The following is a 12,225-nucleotide window of genomic DNA, read 5'->3' on the forward strand; positions in this document are numbered from 1 at the left end:
GACTGCATTTTAGAGCTTTCTTCAATCTTTCCTCTTGATAAGTTGGGTGGGAACCTTTTTACTGTATTTGTTTGATCTTTTGTGATGCCCTTATGATATTGTAAACCACTCAGAGATTTTTTTGAAATATAGAGTGGTATAAACATGTCATAAATCAATAAAATAACTAATCATTGCCCATTTGTTCCTTTTAAAAACACTCCTCTTTGCCACTGCAGCTAACAAATATTATTAATTTGATGAATACAGACACAAAACACAGTTTTTATTTGCCACACCAATTTATTTTGATTATGAACAAAGATAAATTTAACCCTATACCATATTATCATGAGATAGAGCCCTCAAGCCCCACATTCCTACTTATCTATTCCCTGCATCCCTGCATCCCTTTCACCCTCCATTAAAAGCCAAATAAGAGGATTCAGGAGTCCTGTGCAGTAGCTCTTCCTCTCACACCACCGGGCAAGCAACCTCCACCTCCACTGCTGCAAGAAACAGTGGGAACCAAAAGAAAGAAGACATTGCTCTCTCCTAACTACCCTTCAAAGTTCAGCTGCTCTCGGAGAGGCAGAGTATCACTGCATCGTGCTTTGGTTATAGTGCCTGAAAAGGCATAAAAATGCATTGAATTCTTGGCCATTGCACAAAATTTTGGTGATGCACAGCCATGGAAATCCTTTTCGGGAATTGCACTGTCATCTAGTAAAGAAAAAGAGACATTTTCACATGAGTTCCTGGGTAGTAACAGGTGAGTTTGTGTGCAGAAGAGAGAATAGGAGCATTTTAATTTTTGTGAAGTGTATTGAGCAAGTATAGAAGGCATCTCAGAATCATACATTAGATCAATTTGACACAGATGTTTAAAATTTAGAAAAAGAAATATCCATTTTTTATTATGTTACAGGGGCCCATCTTCATCAATATTGCTTTCCAGATCGGTGGTCCATGGCTGTCTTTACTTCTTCTAAAAGGTTAGTGAAAACTTTCTTTTAAAAGGCAGTTTTACACATGATTAAACAAACAGATTATTTTGCTTCCTTCTCATACCCTACCCCAGAAATATGGTGTCTCATCTATATATATGAAGAACAAAGATAATTTAACGCAGTTATATTTTCAGAAAAAGAGAATTTCACCCTACCAACACTTAGTGCATTTTCTGACAGAAAGCCACAAACAGAGCAAGAGAGCAGCCCACCACCCTGTCTCCACCTCATTGGCTGGCTGTGCTACTTACCATGATCAACAACAAACTCTATGCACTGGGTCTGATCATCATAACACTTGATGGTCTCGGAGCCCTTACAGGCTTTTGAGAAAGAAGGAAAACAGGTCGGACACTCCTGCCCACTTAACTTAGGTTGTGGCACTGTGGAAAACAACCACTAAAATCAACACACGGTTTCGGCCCATTTCTCCACCCTCCCTACCTTCCTTTTGTTGCAGTGTAATAATTTCTTATTACCTTTTCAAAAAATTGATATCTATGCATCAATGCATAATCAATTTTTCAGACTCCCCAGCCCATTTTCCATGGTGTTTTTACTTCTTTCTCTCTGCTGCACAATACCTTCTATCGTATATACCAACACATCAATACTTTATTCTCTAATTTCTTATGCTGCTCATGTTTCAAATCCTGCTCGTGAGTTCATCCTACAATAATTCCTTAAATAGTCTTAAACGGGTTTCCATTATTCCACAAAGCAATCATTCTTAGATTCTCTTATTTTGCCTGTTAATTTGCCAATTCTGCATAATCCATCACCTTACTTATCCATTCTTCTTTGGTGGTAACTTCTACTTCCTTCCATTTTTGTGCATAGAGAATTAACAAATTAACAAATTAATCTTATTTTTTTGAACTTCTTTCCCCATAATCTCCAGGAGATTTTGTTTTTTGTATATAATCACTTCAGACATCTTTTTTTATCTCATCATATGTCATTTTCCAAAAAAACCTTCACTGTCTTACAAGTCCACCACTTATAAACAAAAGTTCCATGTACCCATTTATACTTCCAACAATTATTTACAACTATTAGCCAATTTGATAAATACCATTTATACATTATTTCCATGTAATTTCCTTTGAGAGTATAACAGGCAGTACATTTCATATCAATTTTTTCCAACCTTTCCAACCTTTCCCATGCATCCATTTCTATATTATGTGCTAGATCTTTAGCCCATTGCATCTTTAGCCCATTGCATCATTGCAGATTTTACCAGCTCATCTTTTGTTGTCCATTCTAGTAACATTTCATACATTTTAATCATTTTTTCTTTTCCTTAAAGCAGAACTTTTTCAACGTCAGAAATTCAATCCATTAGACCTTTTAATACATGTTTTCAAAAATACACATTAATTTGAAAATATTGGAAAAGTCAGAAGAAATGTGAGCTTGGGTATCACCCATCTCCATTTTCTTCTAACTTTTTAAAACCTGCATTTCCTAAAAAACACGATATGTTTTCCTTTCATGTAAGTCTTGATATCAGGTCCACACATTATACAAACTTCTCCTTATACAATTATTTAAAAATTCTCAATATGCCTTTATCTTATCATACCACAGGTGAACATACCACCCATACCGATTCCCATATCCTTCCAAATCTAACAAATTTGTATTCTGTAAAGATATCCATTCCTTTAACCAAATCAGACAGGCTGCTTCATAATATAATTTTAAATCTGGCAATGAGAATCCATCTCTTTCCTTAACATCTGTTAGTAGTTTAAATTTGATCCTTGGTCTTTCCCCCTGCCAGATGAATTTCGATAATTCTTTTTTCCATTGCTTGAAGAAGTCCATGTTACTTATTACCAGAATTGTGTGAAGTAGAAATGACATCTTAGGCAAAATATTCATTTTTATCACCAAGATTCTTCCCAAAAGAGAAAGTTTCATTCTACTCCATATTCCTATTTCTTGTTTAATCTTACTCCACACATTCAGGGAATAATTTTGAAACAGATTTGCATTCATATTTGTTATCCAGATATCCAAATATATCACCTTCTTTTCTATCTTAATATAGTTATTTCTTGCAGCTTCTCTTTACCTTGCCGGTTTATATTTTTTGTTAACATTTTAGTCTTATTCTTAGTTATATAAAATTCCTGCTAAATTACCAAACTGCTTTATTACATCCAATACCTTAACCACACTTTCCATCAGGTTTTCCAGGAACAATACCACATCAACTGCAAATGCCCTCAGTTTGTAAGTTTGAAGGCCCACTTGGAGGTTTCATATATCATTATTTTCTCTAATATCCCTACACACCACTTCTTACCCTATAATAAGCATTAACATTGAAAGCAACCTTGTTTTTTTCCCTTAACAATAATGCATTTTTCTGATAGATACTATTATGTTTGCAAATTGCACCTTACATATAATGACTTTATTCCGCTCACAAATCTATCCCCAAACCACATTATAACCAGTAATTTCCCCCTAAAACACCAAGAAATATTATCAAATGCTTTCTCTGCATCTAAAACCATAGCTAATTGCTAATTACTTTTTCTTTTTCAAATAGCATTCCATACAATTCTACCTTTATCTTTTAATTCTCTTGTTGGAAGAACTCCTGTCTGATCTTCATGTATTAAGTTTCTTAACACTTGCCTAAGTCTTGCTAATATTGTAGCAAAAAATACATAATCAGAGTTAAGCAGAGAAATAGGTCTATAATTCTCGACTAGAGTCTTCTTTTGCTGTCAAAGTAATATTGGCATACTTCCAAGTATCGGGTATCTTCCCTAGTGTCAAAGCATTGTTCGTGATCGTTTGTAAAGGTGGTATTAAGTACTTTGTAATAATAAGCAGTTAGGCCTTCCTAATTGCTTGTCAAGGTTGTCTTGTCAAGATTAGTAACTTTCAACCTTTTAAATAGCTACCTATTGTCTCTAAATCATCTTTACCACCATGATATCATTTAGAATAATATATGAAGAATTCCATAGTTAATGCTTTTTATCCAGCCCATATATTTCTCCGAATACTAAGCCTCAGTTCCCTAGTTCTGTGAGAGGGCTGCAACATCTCCATTGTATTCTGTTTCAGGAATTAATTATGCTCACAATACAGATCTAGATATTATCTCTAATGATGAGACAGAGGTGCTGGCAGCTGGGTTATCAAAAGGGAGCAATTTTAGTTGCCACTGTGCAAATACAGTCCAGAGAGACTCCACCCAGTCTGTTGTTAAATATGTATTGTGTTTCATAGTTCAACCTGAGAGGAGTAGGCAAGTAGCAGTATTTTTAGGGAGTGAGTTGTGGAATTTATTGCTGGGTTGTCTATGTGATTAATTTGCCACTTCTATGTTTTGTCCATTGCTTAATATGCACTGTGATTCATCATGCATTATGTATTCTTATATATTGCTTAATACTGTGAAATAAATTTATGTTCACTAGTCTCAAAATCTGTAAAAGGTGCAATTTGCACTCCACCTGTGATATCATCCCTTTGGATTTAGGATAATTGCACAGGAACACTTGATGTTTCATCGGGACTAAGTAAAAAGATTGTTCACCGGATAGCTGCTTCTTTCTGTAGTATTATTACACATAGGAGGGGGAGCTTTAAGGGGGACACTTAAATAACAAAAGATCCTGGATGGCTTCCTGTGCATTGGCATCTTCATGCAGGAGAGGGAGAATAGGACAGTCACCCATGCTCTTTTCTCAGACTGCATTAGTTGCTGGTTTAGGCATGGACTTCAAGCTATTCTTTGTCTTTTTCTCCCTTTTACAGTGGTGCCTCGCAAGACGAAAAGAATCCGTTCCGCAAGTCTCTTCGTCTAGTGGTTTTTTCGTCTTGCGAAGCAAGCCCATTGACGGCTTAGCGGATTAGCGCTATTAGCGGTTTAGCGGCTTTTAGCGGCTTTTAGCGGCTTATCGGCTTATCGGATAAGCGGCTTAGCAGCTTAGAAAAAGGGGGGAAGGGGGAAAAACTCGCAGGAACTCGCAAGACATTTTCGTCTTGCGAAGCAAGCCCATAGGAAATTCATTTTGCGAAGCACCTCCAAAACGGAAAACTCTTTCGTCTAGCGAGTTTTCCGTCTTGCGAGGCATTCATCTTGTGGGGCACCACTGTATTTGCTTAGGTTAGTTTGGGAGACTTCCCTTCATTCCCTAGCAATGCAAACAGTCTATGGAAGTTAAGCCTGTTATTTAAGACCTTTGCATTCTTAATTGGCTTTTGTTTTCTTGTCCTTTTCACTTTACTTTCTTTGATCTGGGGAGCATTACTGAAGGTTTTCAGCCTTCTGTTCCCCAAGGTCATGGGTGAGGGATCTTGCAATGCCATATTCAAAAAGCCAGGATGTCACCCTGTAGCTGGTGTTCCAGAGGTAGAGTTACTACTAGGTAAACAGTGCTTCCATGTACTCTGGATTCCATCACAGTGTCCCATTGCGCCAGAAGCAGTTTAGTCATACTGGCCACATGATCTGGGAATGTTTAGGGGTATTCTCATTTTCCTACTCATATTGAAATACCGCCCCTCAATGAGGCCAAACTTAGATTCACAAACTGTTTAGGGGTATGTGTACCCCTGCATCCCCTCAGAAAAAACTGTGCCAACACCATATTAGAAGGGCCAGGATGCCACAATGTAGCTGGTGTTCCAGAAGTGGAGTTATTTCTAGGTAAACAGTTTTTCCATGCCTTCTGGCTTTGTCAGGGAGAATAGAAACAGATGCATCAAATCAGGCCACAGGGGCAGTGTTACTGCAGCAGGATAGAGAAGGAAACTGGAGACCATGCACCTTTCATTCTAGGAAGTTAAACCGCTTTGAACAGAATTACATGATTTGGGACCGCAAACTGTTAGCCACAGTTGAAGCGTTCAAAAATTGGAAGCATTTTGGCAGGTGTGCAATGGCAGTTAAAGGTTCACACAGACCATAAGAATCTGGAATACTGGAAAACAGCTCGGCAGTTAAACCAAAGGCAAATCAGGTGGGCAGAATTCTTTCCTGGGTTCAATTTTAAGCTAGAGTATGTGCCAGAAGAGCAAATGGTCGGGCAGATGTGCTGTTGAGAAAGCCGGAGTATTTGGAGGAGCAGTCGCCTCCAACAGTAAGGCACACGTTTGAATCAGAGCAGTGGCAGTGTGCAGCAACGGTAGTCAATGATAGGGAGCTACAGACATTAACTGCTGATGATGGGTATGCAAGGAAGAAGTTAGTTGAACTGAGCCAAGGGAGAAGTAGAGAAGGTGGTTTTGAAGAGAGAGGAGGCTTTCTCTATTACAAGCGGACGCTGTACATACCAGGAAATGAGCTACGAGCCAAAGTTCTCAGGCAGCATCATGATAGCCCCACCGCAGGACATTTTGGTCACAGCAAGACCATATACCTAGTCACTAGGGAATTCTGGTGGCCCAAGATTAAGGAGGATACCGCAGAATACGTGAGGGGATGTGAAGTCTGTCAGAGAGCCAAAGGGCAAAGGACAGACCCAGCTGGGCTGTTACAACTGTTACCCACCCCAAGTAAACTGTGGGAAGTGGTATCCATGGATTTTATTACCGACCTGCCAGTGTCACAGAAAACAAAATAGTTATTTGGGTGGTGGTAGATGTGCTGAAAAAGATGGCACATTTTGTACCTTGCTCTAAGATACCTTCCGCACAGGAGACAGCAGGGTCGTTCGTGGATCATGTGTTTAAGTTGCACTGTATGCTATTAAGGATAATCACAGATTGCGGAAGTCAGTTTACTTTGCATTTCTGGAGGAAGTTAATGCAGTTGTTAGGGGTGGAGGTCAGAGAGGACCAATGCCACCTTGCAACAATACTTGAGGTGCTATACATGCTGCCAGCAAGACGATTGGGTAGAGAAGTTGAACCTGGCCGAGTTTATGGACAACAATGCAGTGCACACATCTATGGACATGGCACCTTTTGTGGCGAACTAGGATGTGCATCCCAGGGCCTTTCTGGGTAGGGAAGAGGTGCTGTCAGTACCAGCAGCTGAGGAGTTTGTGGAGGAAATGGAGTACTTGCATAAGATAGTGAAAGAAAACCTGGAAACATCGAAGGCAGCTTACAAAAGGACCTCAGACGCACATAGGCAGGAGGAAGAGAAAATCCAGGTAGGAGACAAGGTGTGGTTGTCCTCCAAGGGGTTGCCGTTCAAAGGGAGGTGCAAGAAGCTAGAGCCAAGAAGGCTGGGGCCATTTGAGGTGGTGCAGGAGATTAATCCGGTGTCCTTTAGGCTCTGGTTGCCAGAGACAATGAGGATACACCCAGTATTCCACAGGGCTTTGCTGTCTCCATTTATTCCAGCACACAGGTACCAGGGGGAGAGGACGGAACATCCTCCCCCTCCTACACTGGTAGAAGGAGAGAAGGAGTACGAAGTTCAGGAAATCTTAGATTCCAGATGGCACAGGAGGAAACTACAACATCTTGTAGCTTGGAAAGGCTTTTCATCAGCCGAGAACTCCTGGGAACTGTTGGAGCATGTCCATGTGCCACGATTGCAGAGGGAGTTTCACAGGAGACACCCCCACAAGCCCAAACCTAGGAATTGGGCAGAGCCAGAGATTAGATTGGACCATGACAAAGAGATAGAGCTACCGGAAGATTTGGACCTCCCCCCTGCAGACAGAGAGGAGGAAGGGGATTGGGGAGGGCTTAGAGACGGAGGGTTATGTCAAGAAGGATTTGGAGGAGCAAAGGACAGAAGAGGCAGAACAGGGGCTTGGGGATACTGAAGAGCCCCGCAACCACCCAGAGACAGAGGAAGCGGAAGAGGGGGTGGAGAGTAGCCCGGGAGAGCAGGGGCTCAGGGATGCTGAAGAGCCCTGCAAGCACCCAGAGGCTTCGGAAGGAAGCTCAGACTCAGGAAGGGAGGGGGTTTTCAAATCAGCACAGACAAGGAGGGAAATGAAACATAAGGATCAAAGATGTCTCATGCAATTCCCACACCTACTTTGTTGGCATGGGAATCATAGGGAGCCACTCCCCAAATCTGACTCAACGGGTTTGGAAGTGTAATTCTGAACTGTAGCTGTTTCTTGTATATATGTAATAAAGACTGTAAATACGATGCTGACTGTGTTGGAGTGTTACTGCGAAGGGGAAACACCACCTTTACAGGCTTCCATCAAAGCCTGTCTCATTGCTCTGGTGTCTCATTGCACCAGAAGCAGTTTAGTCATGCTGGCCACATGATCTGGAAAGCTGTTGCAGACAAATGTCAGCTCCCTCGGCCTAAAAAGTGAGGTGAGTGCTGCACTACATAGTTAATTTCAACTGGACTTAACTGTCTAGGGGTACTTTACCTTTACATTTTTCCTTACTATGAGGTATCATGGGGACCACCTTTGGTGTCTTCTAACCAGCTACAGGGAAGCTGTGATCTATCTTGGGCTTCATCGAAGATCTCCAATGCCATCTGTTTGATATCGTTTGTCTAATGGCAACCAAGGAAAACCCTTAAAGCCTCAATGCTGTTTATGCTTGAGGATATATACAAACATGCATATACTTACGTTGAAAAAATTTCGTGTAGCAGTCTCTAGCATGACAGCAGAACCTGACATCCCGCAAGAAAGGACCTTTTCCTGAAGTGAAACTGTAGTTCCCTGAGGTGCAATCTGTAGTACATCCCATTTCAGTTTCAAGCTTTGCAGAGCCATCTGTGAGAGATAATTTGAATACCTAGATCAGCTAAAATTCAAATCATTACTCTCCTGAATGATTTTTTTGTGATGCTCCCTTATAGCTACTTTTGGGTATGGTATGTAGCAAATGTGCTTTCCATAACAGTGAAAAGGACAAATTGTTAGAATCTATTGTGGCCATAGAGAATTGGTTTCAACCATTAAGATTCCTTTGATCCTTTGATTGGTGAAATGAAATCACGTGTAATCTAGAAGTGTATAAAAAACCCCAACATTGATTTGGATGTGGTTCTTTACAGTCTCCTCCTTATTTTTGAGGCTGTGCCTATGCAGATTTGCATTTCATTACAGGCCTATCTTTTCACTTGGAGCCTACATCCTTTCCTTTTAGGTTTCTGGGAGGGAAACCTCCATTCTAAGAAACTTGTTTGAAATGTCAGGCGTCTGATAACTGTGATAAAGAGCTTTGTATTTCTTCTTCATTTCTTGTTCCTTCACTTCTTTATTTTCTTCCTTTCTTATTCTTGCTTTTATGTATCCTTTTTCTTTAGATTAGCTTGGCTTTTATTGTATTTTATGCTGAAAACTTTCAATAAAAATGATTTAAAAATAACAAAAGGCAAAACTAATTAAAACTAATTAGGTTTTGGGTTCCGGCCTGACATCATGTTCATGGTGGTTGAGCTCTTCTGCCCTCTAGGGCAGGGTAGCTGCCTGGACAGGGGAAAGCCAGGATTTATGACGTAAAATTCCTGGCAACGCTTCCCAGGGGTCTGGGGAGTGCACGGTATCCCACGGTGTCGCTTAAACTCCTATCTCCCAGCTAGAAAGGCAGTGCGGGTGCAGCCTGGGAAATGTGTCCCTGCCATGGACAAACCTCCATTTCTGGCATGATCTGTGATCAGTTCCTCAAGAATTCGGAATATTGCATTAATTATGGGGCACTCCTGTAATGGCATATGATAAAGGGCTGCAACTAATCAGCTGCCAAAAGGAGTGGACTTGAGCCATGAAGTTATCTTAATGATTTTCAACAAGCGCAAAAAGACTTACAATAGCCAGAATGGGAGGGGAGGCAAAGCAATGTTTACTCTGAAGGTTTCTAAATGGCCCCCCCCCCCCCGTTGACCTTTCCTGCAACACGAAAGAATAATGTGCAGACATTTAGAGATTATCTGTTATCTGGAGGAAGAGAGAGGACCAATGATTTATGCCTAATTAAGGGTTTTACAAAAAAAAAAATCTTCCCCTCTCAGCAGAAGAATGGATTTTATATACAGTTTCTTTGAACTGTATGAAGAAAGAGTGGATGAGAGAGTGGTTTCCTAAGGACTGCTACTGTATTTTTTGCTCTATAACACGCACCTGACCATAACACGCACATCGTTTTTAGAGGAGGAAAACAGGGGGGGGGGAATTCTGAATGAAACAGTGGGTGTATCATTTTTGTGCCTCATGCTGTGGCCACAGACATGTGATCTGATGGTGAATTTGGGGTGACCCAATGCAAAAATCCTGAGAATCCCTGTGGATCCATGCTTTGTAACCACATTTTTGCACCGTTGCAGCCCAAGGCAACACTGGGTGCATGATTTTTTTGGTGCAGGCTGTAGCCATGGACATGCTATGTGATCTGATGGTGAATTTGGGGTGACCGAATGCAAAGATCCTGAGGATCCATGTGGATCCGTGCTTTGTAACCACATTTTAAGTGCGGAGGGAAGGAAAAACACAGAAGGGACAAGGAGCACGAGAGGGGTGTGCAGAGAAGCAGCTGGCTAAGAATGCAGGAGAGGGGTTTAACAGGAGGGAGAAAAGGAAGGCAACATTTCCCCCCCACCCAACCACCCAAGCCATCCCTCTCTCTCTCTCTATCCCACCTGCATGTTTTCCGGCTGCCTGTGAGTCCCTAAAATGCTTCCCTGGACGCAGCAGCACCGGAGCACGGAGAGGAATTAGAAGGAAGGACGAGATCCTTTCTGTTCCCCTCTGCTTGCTTGGAGGGGAGGGGATTTCCCTGCTCTTTGTTCCGTTTGAGCAAACAGCAACCAAAACAGAAGAGGGTGGGCAGTAAGACCCTGAGGCAGAATACAGGAAAGCAACAGCTTCCTCTCTTCAGGCGTCCCTCCTCCCTGACGCACGCGCGATCAGATTTTTGCCTGATTTTTGCTCCTGCACTCGGGCCAGTTGGCTCAAGGGAACACACATTCACTCAATAACACACACAGACATTTCCCCTTACTTTTTAAGAGAAAAAAATCTGCGTGTTATAGAGAGAAAAGTACGGTAATTAGACTTCCCAGGAGTTTATAAATATGATTTTGATTTTTAACTGCGAGTTGTAGAAAACAATCCCCAGGATTTTAATGGCAGAGAAGGCATCTTTTCGGGAGTTATTTATAACTCGGAACGTCCTTGAAAAACGGAAGGGATGTTTTCAAAGGAATGGAATGGACTGAGAAAGTTGGCAATTAATCTCTCTCCACTCTAAGTCTGTGAAAAGACTTCTGAAAAGGCTGCACATGCGAGATGGTTATTTTATATGTTTGGAAAATATCAATGGTGCTGTGTGTAAAAAAAAACCAAGAATGTTAGCTAGGGAAATGGATTACGACTAATAGAAGGTGATTAAAAAAGAAGAATGAATGTGGCAATATCAGGAAGCAATGGACATATGTTTGTGAAAGGAGCAGGAAACCTTTTTTGTAAAAAAAAAATTATATTAAATTTAAATGATCTGGATTGATTTGTTAAAATTCTGAAAACTAATAAAAATTAATTTATTTTTTTGTTAGTTTTTACTACTGTAACCACTGTTTGCTGGATCAGCCTATTCCTGCAACTCCCCCCCCATGAAATTTAGTTCATTTTCCTTTTCTTGTTTTTACCCTGAACTTGATTTGATTTATAGATTAATAGCTCCTGTAAAAGTAGCAAACAAGGTTCCGATTCAGTGTCACACCTCATCCATATATTAATGATGTTCCTTTCTTCGACTTGATTCTGTATATTGATGACTTTTGTAAAACAAATGACCGTGATAAATTCATGTCTGGTTATGTTGTGGTATCTGACTATGAAATTTTTCAAGTTTATTTCCTTTCAGATATTAAAAGGTGCCCAAATTCCTGAGGTCATCACTTCTATTCATGCCTACACCAAGCCTGGAGAATTGTTTATCTCCTGTGATACTGTACCATTCTGTGTGCCAAATGTGGGGGGAGATTAATTTTCTTATTTCTGTGGATTTTTCTATACATACTTTGGTTCCTCATTTATTCCCTTTTTCTATATCTTAAAATGAAAATATTTTGCTTTTAGGAAATAATAGTGCCAAACATGCAGCTCCTCTTGGCTCTGTCCCTGGCTGTTTCATGATTTTTTTTAATACTTTTTAACTAAAAAGATTTCTATTCCTTAGTGATTGCAGTTTTCTCCCCCAAAGGGAAAAAATAAAGAAAAGGCTGTTGTTAATTTAGTCCTAGTGATGTTTATGTCAACCTAAATGTTATTCCTGCTCTTGGTTCATAAGCATGCTCAGGTGTCTCATAGGCCACAAGACTGGG

General features: G+C 40.6%; 1 long non-coding RNA gene across 1 annotated transcript; it reads right to left on the bottom strand.

Annotated features, from left to right (window-relative positions):
* Window positions 1-277: 277 nt before the first annotated feature.
* LOC310851836 lies at window positions 278-10,836 on the bottom strand. Its single transcript, XR_014567860.1, has 4 exons — window positions 10,540-10,836; window positions 8,528-8,674; window positions 1,241-1,372; window positions 278-702 (listed from the first exon to the last, which is right to left on the bottom strand). It is a non-coding gene; the product is annotated as an uncharacterized lncRNA (long non-coding RNA).
* Window positions 10,837-12,225: the final 1,389 nt, after the last annotated feature.

The sequence above is a fragment of the Podarcis gaigeae genome (genome assembly GCF_964106915.1).
Source record: "Podarcis gaigeae genome assembly, chromosome: 8".
In the NCBI taxonomy this organism is placed as follows: domain Eukaryota; kingdom Metazoa; phylum Chordata; class Lepidosauria; order Squamata; family Lacertidae; genus Podarcis; species Podarcis gaigeae.